Source organism: Mesoplodon densirostris, chromosome 17, assembly GCF_025265405.1.
Source record: "Mesoplodon densirostris isolate mMesDen1 chromosome 17, mMesDen1 primary haplotype, whole genome shotgun sequence".
NCBI lineage: Eukaryota > Metazoa > Chordata > Mammalia > Artiodactyla > Ziphiidae > Mesoplodon > Mesoplodon densirostris.
The window spans coordinates 51,228,632-51,248,179 of record NC_082677.1 but is presented as its reverse complement, the minus strand read 5'-3'; positions in this window follow the sequence as shown (position 1 = coordinate 51,248,179).

Below are 19,548 nucleotides of genomic sequence, written 5' to 3'. Positions count from 1 at the left end.
TCAATACAGCTTGCTTATAGAAAGCAGAATTTTTTTTTTCATTCAAGGCTTATGATTAGTAACTGAGAAAACACTAATTGAAGACATTTATATAAACAGTCTCTCTGCCCCACTACACCATAAGATCCATGAGGCCAGCCACCATCTCTGCCTTGCTCACTAGGAAAACCCTACTATATACTAAAGTATTCAATAATAACTAATTGTAATAGATCAAATGGGAGTTCTTATATCCTTAAGTGTGACCTACATATTTATTACTAGGTTTTAGAAACCTATGATCAAATACACACATAGACCAGTCTAAATGAACAACTTAATTGATTTAGCCTTAAGCACCAAGGTGCTAAAGATCCTTAACTAAAGGAGAAAGGTACTGGAATGGTCAGTATGATGTGTCAACTTGACTAGGCTATAGGTTCCCAGTTATTCAATCAAACCTTAATCTAGATGTTACTCTGAAGGCACTCTATAGATGTGATTAGCACCTATCATTAGAATTGACTTTATGTAAAGAAGATTATCCTGGAAGATCTCGGTAGGCCTGATGCAATCAGTTGAAAGACCTTAGGAACAGAATTGAGGTTTGAGCTCCTGCCTAAGAGTTTCCAGTCCTCCCTTCCAGATGGCCTTATGGACAGATTTCAGACTAACCTAGCCACAACTGTGCAAGCCAATTCCCTGTAATAAATCTCTTTACCTATATATCCAACTGATTCTGCTTCTCTAGTGAACCCCCCATGGATCCAGATGTATTGTCTATTGATTTTGACAAATTTTGTTATATCAGAATTTTATGCACGAATTCTTCAGGGTCTTTCTACTCTCAAATGAAAGTGTTGCTTTTTCCTTCACTTCCCCTCATCCCATGGAGGATGCCCCTTAATTAATCTTCCAGTCAATAGAACACTTAGAAGCCTTTTTCAAAAGCTCCTTGCTGGTCTGTGTGTGTGTCCCTGTGTGTAAATATACATTCCCTCTCCCTCTTCCTTGTTGAATAGAAACTAGTAATGATAACTTTGATAGTTTCTCTCTGCAAAAATTTTTACTAAAGAATTAAGAAACCTAAGAATTTTCAGAAGGCAATCACAGCTGAGAAGTAAGTTCCTGTTATGCCATGCTCTTCATTCTTACAGCCCCTTGTGTTGTTGTTATGAATAAGCTTTTATTTTTAATGTCTACTTGTGCCCCCTAGCTCTTCAGTAGATTTCAGAGGACCTGTTTTTTATGGCAGAGTTATTACCCTAGTGTTATGTTGACATTGCTAAATGCTTATTTAGGTGATGTTTGTGGTTTTAGAGACTTTCAGGAGAGGAATTCTTAATGCCTTTCAATCTGACTGCAAAACCCCGAGGAGAGCTAAGTATTGGGGTGAACCCGGCTCAGAGAATCTCTTTCCTAAAAAAATTCTCATTCTTTTATAGAACTCATAGATATTCTTTTAAAATCAAACTCTGGTACAATTACCAGACATGAGTAAGCATCTTATTCAAAACAGCAATAATAACAAACACGCTGAAAAATGGTTTAACTGATTTTAATTCATCATTGTATAGAGTCCAAAGACTCTTATTTGCTCCACTGTCATCTTTATCGATTGGAAGTTATGACTATTACACTTCTGTTTTATTTTCCTTTGCTTTCTAAATAAGTTTTGGGACTTCCCTGGCGACGCAGTGGTTAAGAATCCGCCTGCTAATGCAGGGGACACAGGTTCGAGCCCTGGTCCGAGAAGATCCCACCTTCCGCGGAACAACTAAGCCCGTGTGCCACAACTACTGAGCCTCTGCTCTAGAGCCAGCGAGTCACAACTACTGGGCCCACAAGCCACAACTGCTGAAGCCCGCATGCCTAGAGCCCGTGCACCGCAAGGATGAGCAGCCCCCACTTGCCACAAATAGAGAAAGCCTGCACGCAGCAACGAAGACCCAACACAGCCAAAAAAATAATAATAATATAAATAAATAAAGTTTTTTTAAGTTTTTTTTTGCTATAGGAGGTCATTCAATATTTGTTAAGTATGTTAAAACTTGAAGAGACTCATCATTTTATAAATTCTGGTGGGAGAATTGTGTCAAACATATTGAACATTACAATAATTTATCACATTGGATAGTGCCTGCAAACAATAAAATCTAGGAATCCAGTTGTTGAAATGGTGAACACTGTGGAGAACAGCCCATCAAACACAAAGTGGACCGACTATACATCCCAATCCCTGCTTAATTGGACAGAGGTTATTTGAATCTATACAACTTTCATATTTACCTCACTAAAAGAGAAATTCCCTTGTACTACTTTCCTATTTAGAAGACTTTATTGCTAACTTCTGCAGAAATACCCGAATTTTATTCTAAGAAATATTCCACATTGGAGCAGATGATGCCAAGAATATTAGGCAAAACTAAAATTTTTTAGATTTTAAATGGCGAGAAAAGGGTAAATTATACATGGTGAGACGGCATTTTTAATAGTAGATCTTCTCGGAGTCTTTAACATGCTAGTGTGCACCTAAGTCTCCAGGAGGAATATAGGATTGAGAGATCTCTATTCCTAACAGGGTTTGAGAGACGCTGATCCATAGGAATCAAATCCATAGTTTCTTGTTGTCATTCAAGGTCTGTTACTTTTGCTTCAAAATTAACTTCAGCTGCTTCCTTATGGATTCTCCATTGGAGCCAGATTGACCAAATCATGATTCCTCAAACCCGGCTCATGTACTGCCAATTTTAAGTCTTTGTAGATCTTTATCACTAGCCTAAAAGTCTTGTCTTTTCTCTACTTAGGAAATTCTAATAAAATTTCAAGACCTATCCACTTTCTGACTTCCTCTAGTGACTATGATATTTATGACATTTAATTTCTATCATATCTTGGTTTTTATCATTTTTCAACTTGAATGTGTGTGTGTGTTTTCCTAATAAGACGGTTAATTCTTTGAGACCAGGGGCTATATGTTTTATATTTTCTTTAGGGCTCTACTTGAATTTGATGCAGCATTTTATGAATATAGCCATTATTTAGTTTCTTCATGAATGATTAGATGAACATTTGAACATAGACACTCCTCGCAGCCAGAAAGAACTAAACCCATTTGCCAGAGATGACTGGAGAATCTGAGGGCCCCAGACATGTATCTTAGTTTGAATTATTTAGCTTTTCTGACTATTCAGAAGGTATCTTATTATTCCTCACTACTTAGTTTAATTGTTTCCCATTTGTTAGAGAATAAAAAATAGAATAAGAGGAATTTCAAAATACTGAAGAAGAGATAAGTCTAAAATGATAAATTTCAACATGAAAAAAAAGAAACAATTTTATCCTTTCATTTATAATCTAATCCACGTTGGGTTTCAAATGGTTTTGATTCCTCTTTACTCTCATGAAATGGTTCCCCCAAAGCAGGCAATCTATCAATATGATGGAATGGACATAGATTTGGGAAACAGTTGTTAATTCTCTCTACATAATGGAAAGTAGCAATTGAAATAATAGAACAAAATTCTTTTCTGCTAAAAGATTACTCAGAAGTGAATCTGTAAAAATAAATAGCAATACAGGTTGATGTAAAAAGAAACAGTGAACCAATGTTAGGAACTGGATGCTACAGAAACATCTCTTTCTTCTTATCTAGCTCAGTGATCTTAGGCAGGCATGATGGTCATTGAGGACTAGGTTCCTTTATGGCCTCTAAGATTGGTTCTGGTGCTAAGATTCTATGACTTAATGGATAATAGGAATTGTTGCTTCTATTTATTAGAGGGCATTTATGTACACTTTCAAAAATGATTATACTATCATTCAAAAACAAGAGGAAAATTAATCTTTCCAGTCTGATTGGTAACTTGGGGTAAATAGTGGAGAAAATGGGCACATAGTATGGCAAATCTTCTTACCACCTCCACGCCATACTTACATGTGGTAATGCAATGGTAGGCATGTGCACGTCTGGTCAAACAGCTGCAGAAAAGGAGAGCAACCTTTTATTTCACGAAATACCCACATGAATTTGAGGAGTTTGAGTATCACTGGTCATGTTCCTATCTCCAGTGATAAATGAATCTTAATTAGTGCTGTTTTGAATTTCACCATTCTGAAGCATTTTACATGGATACAAACAAAGTGTGGCTTTTTTATTTTAAAATAAACCTTTCATATGTGTTTTTAAAAATCAGCCTCTAGTGTGATCTCAAAGATCAAGGCAAAACCCCACACTCTCCCTTAGTGATCAAAGTTTGATGACCTCCAAATAACAGAAAACACAATAAGTGGACTTCAGATCACAAGAACAAAAAAATGCCCAGAAGCTACACAAGTCACTGCTGGTGTTCTTTACTTAGGATCCTTTTTATGAGAGAAGAATAAAGCACAGGCTGTCAAGAGGCAGCAACTTCCAATTCCTTGGTCTGAAGCCTCTGTCTGAGTAACCAAACAAATAGATTATACATATACTCAGGAGAAAAGATATAAAACCACAGAGGGTGGGAGCAAGCCTCAAGAAATAAGATTTGAAGAAGAAAAGAAAACAAGGTCAGAAGCCGAAATTTAAACTTGAAATTTGTAATTATGTAGCTTACCCAATTCAGCTGTACTGAAGGACTTTGGAGTCCATGGAGAAGGTTTTCTTTAATATTTGTTTCAGTGATAGAGATAGAATATTTTTATAGATACTGTGATTTGTGAATTATTAGGGATGATTTTCATCCTTATCCTTGAAAAAGTTATTATTTCATTTCCAGAATAACATGATTACTTCAGATCAAGACAGTTTTCATTGAAGTCCCTCAGTCCCTCACAAATATATAAAAATATTCTGCAAAATTGAAAAGAATTAGATAAATTTAAAATTCACTGATTTAAGAGTGATTGATTTCTTATTTACACAGCATTCAGACTTCAATTTATCTCTGCCTGAAATTAGTAATACAAACAGAGAAATTCTTATTTGATGAAAGAAAGTACTCTTAAAAAGCACTTTGACAATGCTTGGTGTCGGTTTATTTATCTCTTTAAAAATAAAATACAGTGTGTGTGTGTGTGTGAAAAGAAAAAAAAGCACTTTGAAATTGCTATTAGCAAACAACTGAACTATATGATTCTTACTTTTTCATGAGAGTATGTCTGTTTGGCAAAACCTTCTCCCTACACTTCCCATACATGTTTTTAGTTATGTGTCTCACCACTACCATCATCACCTTCAACATTACCTGTTCTCTGGAAAGACTGAAAGACCTCAGAATGTCTAAGTCCTGACAGTTATCAAATCTGGGGCGGGTCTTCCACAATCCTAGCGTGGTTCCCCACCCCCCACATCTTGCACAATTCTGACATGGTGGTCTCCCTCAAGTGCAACTCATATAGTATCATTCTGCAGTTCATAAACATTCAACGTTGTACATAGAATAAATTATAAAAGCCGATTACGGCAGTTGACATGTTTCTCCCTCTACTCTCCTAACATGTCCTAAAAGCCAATCAAACCTGCTCATTATTTCCCAGTTCATCTTTACTCTTTCCCTATGCTTTCTTTGACTCATCTCTTTTTCTGCAATGCTGGACATGTTTTGAATTCTTACTCATCCTTTAAGACTCATATGCCATTTTTTTCCAGGTAGCCATTCAAGCTCTTCCTCTTCTCCAGCCCCCTCACCACCCCCCATGTCATCTTCCTGCTTGGTCCTCTCATCACGTTATGTGTGTCTCCCAGAGCTGGCCACACCTGGCTTGCGGATGCGCTACCTGGTGGATGATGAATATGCTGAGGGCAAGGCTCCAGGCCTTGTTCCTTTAGCATCCCTCAGATACCTGGTACATACTCTAGTCACAGTGCCCTCCAGTACATGTGTATCAAATTTAATTACATAGGAAATATTTCATTCTGCTAGTTTTGACATATTACCATAAAATTCTAGCATCACCTATTGAACATTTTAAAATAATGGCATTAACTTGTGATACCAAAAAAAAAAAAAAAGCCTACCCACCCAAAACTATGTTTTAGTTACTTATGATCAAATAGAAAGAAAAAAAAGCACCATATTTTTTCAGCCCCCTTTAAAAAAATCATTATATTTAAATGATAAAAATGAATACTTCCAGTAAAAAAAAGAATGTAACCGTACATTACTGGTGTCTTATGTTTCTCTTTTATCAAAAATAAAAAAGAAAGTGAAAAGGAGCTCAGATAACTGATCTGATCCTGCTTGGGAAGCAGTTTAAGAGTTTTCAGGATAAGACTCTCTATAAGTCTGACATTATTATAGCTATTTAATCTCCTTATGAACTTTGTTGTGCTCATGTTGAAATATTCAAGATGCTAATGGCATGTGACTAAAATGAAAAAGGATCCAGGGACCGACTTCTCATTCTGTAATCCTCTAACAGAAAACTTCTCTCTTCTCACTGAAATACAGGCACCTCGAATGTGGAGGTATAATACCAGAGAACACATTACTTCTCAACAGGGTTATAGTGTGAGGTAATGTGCCGCCAGAAGGGAGAGGTAGACGTGTTTTCAGCCTCTGCTCTAAAGTGTTATGTACAAAAATCCCTTGAGAATAATGAGAATTCTATGCATAACCCCCTGAAAATACAAATTAATAATTAGTGCTGAAGTGTGAAAGCAGCACCCATCAATAGGCACACACAGACACCAAATTGCTTATAAACATGAAGGGATAATTCTTTTCAAATAAATCTTTTGCTTGCAAGCAGACAAGTAGGAATTGCCTTCTGTAAATATATTATGCTCATGGCTGATAATTTTTTCCAGATACCTGGACTCATGTGCATATAGAAATTTGGAAAATAAAAATGTATGTATATTTACACTCAGATTAACATTTTATTGATGGTAAAATTTTTCTTTGCTTGGTATTTTTACAGTATACTAGATATCTTTTAATGTAAAGGAACAAATACTATTTATGGCAAGTTCAAGGAAGATTTCTGAGTATTCCTTTCCTCCATCAAATATTCACTGAAATTGGTTATTGACTCTCATAATGTGAAATGTTCAGATTAAAACAATTAAATTACACTTATGACATGAATTCGTTATAAATGAACTTTACTTTTTACCATAAAGTTCAGAGTACCTTAACCTCCATCACCTGAGGCAGAAAAAGAAATATATGTTCTGTATAATACTGTGGGGTTCATGCGATAAGGACCATATAAATTTACATAGTTTTTCCAAAATAGCATAATGCTTGAATATGTTACTGTTATTCTTGTTATTTATTATTATTATTGTTACCATAGTTATTTAATCCAAAATAATTATATCTTAGATCTATATAATAATTTGTGATTTTAAAAAATTTGTGGTCATTTTTCATATTTTCTTTACAATTTCACTTCAAAATAGACAGTATAAGAATTATTAGTTTCATTTTACAGGTAAGGAAGTCAAAGTTAACAGAAGTGTGAGATTCACCCAAGTTTGCTGTGAGAGCGGAATAACTGGGATTTGAACCCAGCTCTTTTGATATCTCATTTTGTGATTTACTTGTCTTTCCCTCCATTTCCACACATACTGGTATGGAGAAACTGATTACCTCTTTTTCTAATGGAGAAGTCTCAACAGCACCCACTGTTCTTTCAAGAGTAGATTTCTCGTGCTTCCCTGGTGGCGCAGTGGTTGAGAGTCCGCCTGCCGATGCAGGAGACACGGGTTCATGCCCCAGTCCAGGAAGATCCCACATGCTGCAGAGCAGCTGGGCCCGTGAGCCATGGCCGCTGAGCCTGCATGTCCGGAGCCTGTGCTCCGCAAAGGGAGAGGCCACAACAGTGAGAGGCCCATGTACCGCAAAAAAAAAAAAAAAAAAAAAAAAGAGTAGATTTCTCAGGGTCTTCCTTCCCAGAGTGGACATTTATGCCAACATCATATTATCATCAATAAAGTGTAGTTTAGATCCCTGTATCATACTAGGAACCAGGGCTATCTTCGTGGACATAAGACCTGCGTGGTTGCACAGTGTCCTGCTGTTGATTTAATGCTCTAATGTTAGAGTTTTGATTTTTAGTAATGTTTGAAATTTTGCTGCACTTTGTTCTGGGTCTCAAAATAATGTAACTGTTTCTGCCAAGAAGCATCATCCATTTCCCTAAAACCAAAAGTAAAATAAAAGAGAATACAATCAAATGACATAAAACTGTGTCATAGTACCCTTCTAATAATTTTACTAAATTATTTCCATAAGCCCACTTGTTTGAAAAATATCAGTTGTGGCTTTCCTCTGACAAAATTTACTGAAGATGAGCTAACACCAAAATTAGTAGGCAATGGAGGGGCAGCATTGAGATGAGAGATGCATGACTGCATCAGAGCCCCTCCAGGGATTAAGAGAAAAATCACTGTCGGCCACATCATCCTAAAATGTATGGATTATCTCTATGTTTATTCTCTATTACCAAATTCATAAGCAGAATAGAAGACTAGTTATATGTATTATACAGGTTCGCTCTGTCCCCAGGAACACAATACCAGAGTTGGAAAAAAAGACTTTTTTCCCTCATTTCATAATGGATTTCTTAAATTTCCTTGCATGTCATGACTAACTTAAGACCGTAAAGAACACTGAATATCACCATAACATTATAAACCTATGATTTGATTTTAATTTTGATGTTTTTGTGACACCACCTTTTATCTTTCACATTTTAGAATGGGATTGTTTGTTTTTTGCTGATTTTTAAAGCTGTAAATTGTCATTTGTTGTGTCCTTTTGAATATCATATTTTGATTAAGGTAAATTTTGTTTGCTTATTGTTTGGCTATTATCATGTCTGGACAACTCAAAGTAGAGAGAACACTAAATTCCTGCACTTCTGCATCATTTCTATTTGTCCAATCATAGTTTTAATTCATGAGCTCTTTCTCCCCATCTATGGCTTCATAATTATCTTCAGATTTATGTAAAGTTCTAAGTGATATTGTATTTTGTTCCGTGGCCTTATTTAATGACTTTCAGGTCATTGAATTATATGCTCCCATGTACATATTCTTCCTCCTGTCTGGATCACCCTTTACTGTCCTGCACTGTGAACCCTCCTCTTGTCAATTGACTTCCACATGTTCCTCAGATCTAGACTCAATTTAGATGTCATCATCCCTAAAAGGCCATCCTTGACATCAAGGACCAGACTGGGTGTGTTAAAGTGCCCTGAGCTTTCTCTTATCATTGGGCTTACCACACTGCATTCAATTGTTTATCATTCTCCCTACATACACTCATTCATCTTCGCATCTTTAAAATCCAACTATCTTACCTTGCCTAATAGTAAGTATATTTCAGAAAACAGCTGTTGAATAGACGAATGAATGATGAGGGTATGAGTAAATGAATCTTTACAACATTTCCTGGAAAACTAGTCCATTGCTCACCAGATGATACTATTTAATTAGGAATAAAAAAAATCAACTCTATTCCTCATATACCTGGTTTTAAATCAATTATCTCTTCATTCATTATTAATTTATCCAAAACATATGGATTAAGTACCTACTGTGTGCTAGGTATGTTACTAAACACTGAATTCACAAGGCATGATCCCTACCCTGGGACACTTCGAGTAAACAGCATGGTCCTTTCTAAAGACTATACACATCATGACCCATACACCCAGTGAACAGAATAAGACAAATGATTTTTTTTTTTAACCTTTGGCTAAGTTGTATAGTTCAATATCATGTGTCTCCACCTTATGTCACATTTTATTTCTCAAACCTCTTATGAGAACCTGTCATACTTTTGATACCTTGAGTTTAACTATCCATGCAAATATATGCACATTTCCTACTCATAAAATGTTACCATAGGAAATGCCTGCCTTTTTGGAAGAAATGGTAATGAACATTAAGAGGGTCTTACCTAGGCAAATAAATAAAATAAGAATTTTTCTTAATCTAATGTACAAGTGAGCTTTTAGTGACTCATATATTATATTAAATGAAAGATAATTTTGTTAATGGCATTCACGGACGAGCAAGAAATTCTGTTTATAGTAGTCATTTCTGAGACATTGAAAAAGCAAGCATGGTGAAATCAGAGTCCTGGCACGGGGGTGCACCCTTCCACAGATACTGTCTCAGCACCGCGCGATAGGCCACTTTGCGCTTGTAATCTCCTACTCCAACATTTGCGTTGATGTTCATTCTACTCCCTCAGAGACTGGTTTTCCAATGGTTTTGCATTGGAAACGGAACAAAGCAATTTATTTTCTATATTTTTCACATTTTATTTGAGATGGCAAAGCAACCTATGCTTTAGACAAAGGTAGCTAAGGAGACTCCAAACAGAATCAGAGTAGCTAGTTAATTTGTTATTAAATTCTTTATAACCAATTATTATTTTATAGCTACTATATTAATTGTCCATAAAAATCTTATGCCTCAGACATGAAAAATACATGCATTCGTCTGCTAACAATAAATGGAGTGTGTTGTAGTAACAAAATAATGGGATTTATAGTATAAGAATGGGTTTAATTTGTAGTTTCACTCTTTTAAGTAGCTTTTTTTTTTTTTTTTTTTTTTTTGGCTGTGATGAGTAAACATGAAAAATAAACTCTGAAGCTCAGTGGAGATTTTGATGGTTACTTATGGACTAATGCCACTTCAGTTCTCACCTTCCATGAGTACTTTACTCAAAGTACACCTTTCTTAATTTATTTGTTATTAATTAATCTGAACCTGTGGTCAATGAATAATGCCACTTATTTTGTTTGAAAGAAATCATATAGAATATTTTCTACACAAAAGTGATTGAAATAATGATAGAAATTTATCCACTTCTGGATAGAGACATAGGAGGTAATCAAGAGAATCAGCAACTTGTTACCCCAAATTTAGACCAATAGATGAAGAATCCCAAATTAAAATGAAATCGAAAAAGAGTATTGGAAGGAAAAATACAAGTACCCAATTTGGGATACTGATAAGATACCACTACTTATTAAAAACACATCAAAGTATATTTAACAATTAAAATGTCAGTCTGTTTGAACATTTCACCCCAACTCAGCACATCCAACTGGGGAACTCCTCCTGAGGGACTTGGTCCTGTCCGCACCCAGGCCTGTGGAAGAGCGCCACCTACTGCAACTTTGTCAAAGTCCTTTCTACACTCCATGAAATTTCTGTTGGAGAATTTGCTGACCAGTTGTGTAGTATTGCAAGAGTACTTTTCCTTTCTATTTTATCTCCATCATCTGAGTTCTGCCAACACAGCATCAGAGAATACTTAATGGTTGAAAATAAATAGCCAATAGCAAAATTAATAACCTCAGATCGGTCAACATATTTCAGCTTTCCAATACAATAACATTGCAAAATATCTATTTTGTTTAATGCTTGTTCTTCCCTGGAGTTCTAACTTTGTCATCCTGTATTTCTAATTGACTTGAATTTATTTCTCTATGTCATTTGAGTAACTTCACTTTGTGATTTTCCTTCATTTGGTCTTCTTCCTACCATGTAGAAGCAACTCTTCTTTGAGCTGTCTTCATTTTTAGATGTTGGGAACAAAGGTTTTTACATTTGGAAGACTGAAGTCCAGTGAATCTTAAAATGATATTTTCTCAGCAAATCAATAGAAAACATTGTAAAGTGAACTCACATCACCTCCTCTGCTTCTGTTCTTTCCATTTGGAGCTGAATGCAGAAAATATACTGCCTGAGAGCCTAAAGGAGACTATCTCTCTTTCAAAAGAGTTGCAGATGCAGGGAGAGGTTAATTGGATATTAGCAGATACCTCAAAATGATATTTCTACTTCAATTTGGGCCTCCAAAGGATATGGAGGGAAGGATCCGAGTGTCAGTTTCTTTTTGTGAGAAACTGATGTTTAGGCTAGGAAATGCAGCGTGTCAGAGGTATCTCCCAATGTGCGAGGCTTTAAAAACGAAATCACCCAGAAAACTTCAATAGTGCCTGATCTTCTAGTTAGGGCAATTTTATGCTAGTGTCACCTATGACTGGAAAATGAAAAAAAAAGAGCACAGAGAAAATGTAAAATTTAGTTTTAATTTATACCCTGAGGTGAGGATTATATTCTTTAAGAATGTTGATATTTCTGATTGAAAATGAAAATTAACCATTACCAACCGGCATGTGAACAGATTCACAAAAAGCCTCTTTGATTAGATCTCTGCAAGCTGCAACTTTAGATAGATAGACTCCTACGTGGCCTCTTGATTTTTGTGACACAATATGAAAATATGAAATCTAGTGACACCATTCACATTATGCTGCTAACAGTTACACAAAATATCTTTGTTTAGGGACCTAATAAAATTGGTCATATAAAGAGGAAATGAGATTTTTAATGCAAAATGAAGCTGACAGTGCTCTTCTATTACCAGGGTCTTATTAGGGAAAAATTCTCTGACATCTGTTTATCCCCTGCAGCCAACCTTGTATTCAGAATACAGTAATTGATTCACAGCATCCACTGGGGATCTAACTGGCTCACTTTTCCACACCGCACTACACAGGTATCTCTGCAGCTAATTCTGAATGTACATCTACATCGTTATCTCCTGGTGAACTGTGACCCTAAACACTTTGGAGGCCCAGATGAAAGTGCTTCCTCCACCCTCCAGTGCTAAGGGTGTAGCGGATTCTGCAGCATGGCAATTCACACAGGACATCCAATCAGAACCATCCCCTTTGAAGCCCTTCTCAGCTGGGAGACCATGAATGATTCATAGCTTCTCTACACAGACTAAAGAGGAAGAGCAAAGCTAGTGTGTATTATTCAGGACTGCATCCTCAATAAGTCTCCGTGTTCAGCAAATTGCTACAGTGTTTTTTTTGCTTAGTTTTTACTTCCATACAACATCTCTTTTGTGTACAAGTTTTAACAAAGAAAGAGCGGCTGTTTAAGCAAACTTGTTGATTGGGTTATTTCCCTCCCCTTTAATGAATGTTAGTGTAGTCACAGATTTAACGCAAAGGAAAGTGCCTGGCAGGGACCAGTTTTCCAAGAGAATCCCAAGATCCCAACTTCAAATTAACTTATAAAATATATTTGGTGTCAGCGTCCTATTTTTTCATGATTAGGGTCAAAATATTAATTTTGCAGTGTACCCATGTGCAAAAGCTAGCTTCATAATGCCACATGTAAAACTAAATGAAATATTTTACCCATTGGAAAATACTTTTGCCAGCCAGAACTACTGAGCTATCTAGGAGGCCTAATTCAGAATCCACACCAAGTGATCATCATGATAACGATATCTAAGCATCTTCCCTGTCCCAGGATTCTGCAGACACAATAACTGGATATTACCCCAAAAAGAAACATCAGTTCTGGAAGCTTCATTATTAAGCAAGCAAGATTTTCCTTGTGTCATCATTCACAGAGGGTTAATTTTCCAAGCTGAAATATAAGGACCTGGAGAAAACCGCAGAAATCCCACCTGAAAGGAATAGCGTCACTCAACATCCTGGAGGTTTTGTTCTAGAAATACCAGTTTTCTTTTACTTATGGCCAAATCTATGGATCTGATGTTGGTGTTCATAACTATAACTTTGGTATTTCCAAGCATCTTTTAGTAATCCCAAATTTTAGAATTTTCCTAAACATCTTTCATTTTGTTGCATTCACATATGTAAGAATGTTTTCAGAACTAATACATGCCAAGAGTTTCTTAGAATCAATTAACCGCAGAGTATTATTTGGTAGTTGGAAGTACTTTAACCTAGCTCGATAATTTGAAGAAACCACCAAGAAAGACTAAAATTAAAAAAAAGTTCACAAAATGTACTTTTAAAAAGTTCTTAAAAGATGAGAAGCTGTATTTATTAAAACATCCAAATTGCTTACATTCAGACAACACAGTATGCTTTTTGAAAAATATTGCCTTAAAAAATAAATACATGAGTGTTTCATCCACCTTAGATCACCTTGCTCTTTTTTTTTCTTTGGCCCAGGTTCCCATGTGGGCTACCTGATTTGCTCATTGCTGGAGCTGATTGACAGGTATGGTGACAAAAATGCAAATGATATGCAAATGGACACATTAGGGCAGTTCTTTGTAAATAGAATTGCTGCTTATGTACATATGGTACTCCTTAGTAATGGGCTTCTACCTTTGTAAATGCAAAACAATCAATTTCCACAAACTATGAAAAGCTCAGATTTAGTTCTACTATTTTGAGAGCAAAATACAAGGTAACTAGATTACTAAATATGACTCATGGGAAAAACTTCAATGTATAGATTTCTTTATCCATAATTATATACACTTAAAGTGTCCTCACTTCTTTTATTATAGCTATGTATTTTGTGTATGTGCTTATGGTACCGTCTTAAGATATGGTTATAATGTGGCCCTGTTAGGATGAACTTTTATCTGTATATTGCAGATAGAATCATTTGATTTTAATTATGGTATTTTTTTGGTTCTAAAATTTCCATTCGATTCTCCTTTGTATCTTGCACTCCTTTGCTAAGACTTTCTATTTTTCTATTGGTTTCAAGAGTGTTCATGATTGCTTGAAGCAACATTTTTATAAAAGCCACTTTAAAGTCCTTGCAAGATCATTTTAACATCTGTGTCAGCCTAGCATTGGTGCATGTGGATCGCCTTTTCCTGAGATTTTTCTGGTTCTTCATATGCTGCATAATCTGGGATTGTGCACTGGATGCTTTGAGTGTTATTTTATGAGATACTAAGTCTTGTTTAATACTGTGGAGAGTGTTGATAGTTTTATTTTAGCAGACATTTGATCTAGTTAGGTTCAGGCTGTGGGTTCAAACCTTCCTTCTGCGGGCTGTCAGTTCAGTTTTCATGGCCTTTGCAATGCTATTTGGATCTGACCCGCATATGAGCCACCCAGCCTAGGATATGGGGGTTGGTCTATCTGTTAGTTCAGATTTCAAAGTCTTCACTATGATGGATAGAATCAGTTCCACATACATGAGCTCTGAGCTGAGCCCATAAATTCATAAATGACTTTAAGGAACCACTTTCCCAATTTCTCCCCTCTCCATAGTCTCCTCGGTACTTTCCCATTTCTGAGGTTCATCATTTTGGTCTTCTGGCTATAAAGGTGGGGCTTTCCTCACCCTCCTCTGCTCTCTGCTGTGCACTTCTGCAACGGTGTCTGCATCTGGTGCCAAATGTCAGGAAGAAAAACAATTGAAGAAGAGAATTGGCTCATCCTGTTGGATGCAGAGGCCCACTGAATGTAGAGGAAGCTTCCCTTTCTTCAGAGTTTTGCCCTCTTTAGGCGTCTGTTGCCAGTCACTGCCACTCCTATCACAAGACTATATGGGAGAATGGAGAGAAGAAAGAGAAAAACACAGGGAAGATTCTCACATCCTTTCTGTGTCATGAGTTTCTTTCCTGGCTCTTTGAGCCAGAACTGAGAGCTTCTCCTTGAATTCCTTTGGGCTGCACACCTATGCCCACTTCCACGTTGGCTGAGAAATAATGGAAGAATATTTTTGTATTGGTAAGATCATTTTTCAATGGTAAACTCATATTGCTTCAGTGGTACTTTAACTCTGGTGTTCATCCCGAAGGCCCCTGCTACTGTTCAGTTTCAGAACTCTCAAACAGGTACTTCATTCTTTCTGTTCTGTATTCAGTGGAAGTGACAGGGTAGACTATATTACTCCATCCTACCTGGAACCAGAACTCTCTAGAATTACTTCAAATGTGAGGATATTTTTGGTGTCAATCATGAGAGAAAATATTAGATATTCTTATCTAGAAATCAGAACTGAGAAGGAAAGTGACGATTCAAGTTACAATGCAGGAATATGTTGCTTTTGGTGTTGCCCACAGAGATGCAAGAAGTCTAGGAGGAAGCTGCAAGGTGATTATGGGAGAGACGGTGCCTTCCACTTGAAATCAGACATGGGGCCAGGCGTGGTTTCTACAAGTTTAGTCTGACCTGTTGGCTCTTGTAATACAGCTGATGGAAGGAGCCCAGGGTTCAAGCTAGCTTTAGGTGGAGGAATAAGTTGGAGGGATTAAAGCAGTAATATATATGTTATAAACTTGCCCCTTTATCTCTTTTTCCTATTTCTTATTCTTTAAGAATTAATGACATCTTCTGGAAGTGCATCTCAATTTCTCCGTGGGAAAGGGAAACAAGGAAAGGAGAATTTTTTCCTTCTTTTAAAATTCAAGCCAAGTTGACTTGCAACATTGTGTTAGTTTCAGGTATTCAACAAAGTGATTCAGTTATATACATGCAGTTTTTCAGATTAGGATTAAGAAATTAGATTAGATTATTAGATTATTAGGAAACGAGAATTTAATTCAACACGCATTCCACAAAGATTTATGGAAAACTTGTGAAGTGTCAGCATTGTTATAAGCATGGAAATAGACTAGCAATAAAAGAAAAGTTTCTGATTTCATGGAGTTTATGGTCTCAGGATATTCTAGTTCTTTTCTTTCCTGGAACGTGCCCCAAAGTGTGATCAACAGAAGTGTTAGCAGGATGAACCTAGGGGATAAGTGTGAAGCAGAAATCAAGAGAGTAAGAGGACACCAGAGAGAATATGGACTCTAGGTGGGCAGACCAGACCTTCTGTCAGCCACCATGGTCCACCCTGCACATAGCACCCACCCTGCAGATAACATTTCCTCTCTGTATTAAACCTTGGAAGTTCTGGATTCTAATTTAAAAAGAAAAGTTACAGTCTTATATTTCTAGAAAACATGTATGTTCACTGCTCATTACAAATTCTTTATAATGATTACTTCTTTACTACAATTATATTTTCCCAATCTGGCTACAGTTTGTTTACAAATGCATTGACTCCCTACTTAGATTTCTCAAGAACTGGAGTTAGTACTGGAACCAGAGAGACAAGTCAAATAGCTCCAGCACCCAAAAAGAGTACATTCTAATGCAGAAGATTGAGAGTAAAGGATTATTTCAATACAAAGTCTAAAATCATAGGTTTTACTGTACACTGAGTGCTTTGAGAAAGGACAGTTAACCAAATCTAAGCTGATCCTTGAAAAAACAGTTGAATAAGATTGGGAACAGTGGACTTCCCTGGAGGCACAGTGGTTAAGAATCCGCCTGCCAGGGCTTACCTGGTGGCGCAGTGGTTGAGAGTCCGCCTGCCAACTCTGGGGACACGGGTTCGTGCCCCGGTCCAGGAGGATCCCTCATGCTGCGGAGCGGCTGGGCCCGTGAGCCATGGCCGCTGAGCCTGCGCATCTGGAGCCTGTGCTCTGCAACGGGAGAGGCAACAACAGTGAGAGGCCCGCGTACCGCAAGAAAAACCCCATAAAAACAAAAAACAAAAAACAAAACAAAAAAAAGAATCCGCCTGCCAATTCAGGGGACACGGGTTTGAAATTGTATATATTTAAAGTGTAAAATGTAATGATTTGATATATGCATACATTTTGAAATATTCACCACAACCAGGTTAATTAATCAACCACCCATCACCTCACAGTTACCTTTTGTGTGTGTGTGTGGTAAGAACACTTAAAATATAATCTCTTAGCAAGTTTCAAGTATATAATACAGTATTAACTGTAGTCACTGTGCTGTACATTAGATCCTCAAAATTTATTTACCATATAACTGAAAGTTTGTACTGTTGACCATTATCTCCCTTTTTCTCCCACCCAGAGCTCTGGCACCCACCATTCTATTCTCTGTTTCTATAAATTCAACTTTTTAAAAAAGATTCCACACATAAATGACATCCTATAATATTTGTCTTTCTCTGTCTGACTTATTCCACCTATGCTAAGTGAGCAAGGGTATATTAACTGAAAATCAGGTCCTCAAGGAGAAACAGTTTGTGGGTAAAAGGCCATGAGATCAGGAAAAACAAACAAACAAACATGAGTTTGAGGTCAGCATGAACATACACCCAAGCATCTAACTAGTCTGGAGCTCATGAGAGAGGTAAAAACTAGAGCTATGCATAAAGGAGACAAACAGAAAATCCCATAAGATTTTCTGAGAGACAGATAGATAGATGGATAGTAGTCAGATAGATGATAGATAGATAGATAGATAGATAGATAGATAGATAGTAGCGTGATAAAAGCAGAGCCAAGAATTGAACCCCTTAAACAATAATATTTCAGGAACAGAAATAAAGTGTACATTCCAAACAGGTGACAGAGAAGGAACACTTAAAGAGGCAAATGGAAGTTAAATGGGAGGTGAAGATGTAAAGAGAGCAATTTTTAAGTTTTTTTCTCGACATGAACAACTATTGCACAGATGAGAATGGAAGACATTTCAGCTTTTTTTTTTTTTGGTTATTTATTATTAAGCATTCAGCAGAACAAACACAAAATGAAGTATTATACTTCTAAAGTTATTTATAAGAATAGATGTGAGTCCGTACACTTTATCTAAAGACACTGGTTTAGAAAGAATGTTGTGAATCCATATGTTAATTTATTAGATTGTAAAATTACTGAATGCAAAGGCTGTTAATCTGATTCTTTTGGTTTTAATAGTGCCCAGTACATGGCCTTGCACAAAATTAAGTGGTAATAAAAGAATATTGAATCAAATTGTTGAGCTAGGTGAATGGTACCCCCAAGTTACCAGTCCATGAAGAGGTAAGAAGCTTCCTAGGTCAATTGACACGCTGCTTCTCTTCCAGAAAATCGTGCTTTGAATAAAGCCTCGGCTGAGCCAAGTAATGGGCTTAATGTTACAGTTGATTAAATTCCAAGCCAAGGGACTTATCTCTTCTTGGGTTAATAGCACAGAGTTCATGTATCTGTTACTTTGAGTAGCAGTCCTCTAGGTCCCTGGGGTCTAAAGTGGAGCACTGACATCCCCCAAAGGGGTGCACAAAACTGTCCATTGGGACCTAAGCAGAAAACGATCTTTTTTTTTAATTTACCTTTTTATCTCAAAATTATTAAGAAATGGAAATTCATCAATATTTTATCAAAAAGTTGATAGAAGTACAAGTGTATACTTTATGAATGAATGTATATTTAGGTTCTATCTCACTTTTTATTATTTTATTACAGTAATAATCATGACTTGAGCAGCTATCAGAAGTAAGATACTGTTCTAGATGGACACGGGGATAGAAAGATTAGAGACAGATCCTATCCTAAATGGATTTGCAAACTAGTTGGGTAGACAAGGTATAACCAAATGAACTGTTAAATACAATATGAACAAAACAGATCTTTAAGGAAGAGTTCAAGACAATAGCAGAATAATTGCCACCAGAAAATATTTGTCATTTGAACAATACAGACAATTTTGTTCTGTTTCAGTTCAGAGGATGGAGATGTCAGTCCAGATGGGGGTGGCTAGATAAGAGGGTAAACATTTTCATTTGTTTTAAAGGATGGGCAGAGTTTAGACAGATGGAGAGGAGGGCATTGCAAAAGCAGGGGACCTGGGGGATCAAACGCTCAGATGCAAAGAAGTACTGGGAGCATGGGGAATACAGAGTAAGCCATCAGGTTGATGTGAAGTTTTTCATGTTGAGGAGAAATTGAAGAGGAGTCTTTAAATGAAGATAGCATCCCAAATGTGAAGAGTCTTAAACTTTCAGGTAAGCACTATGGA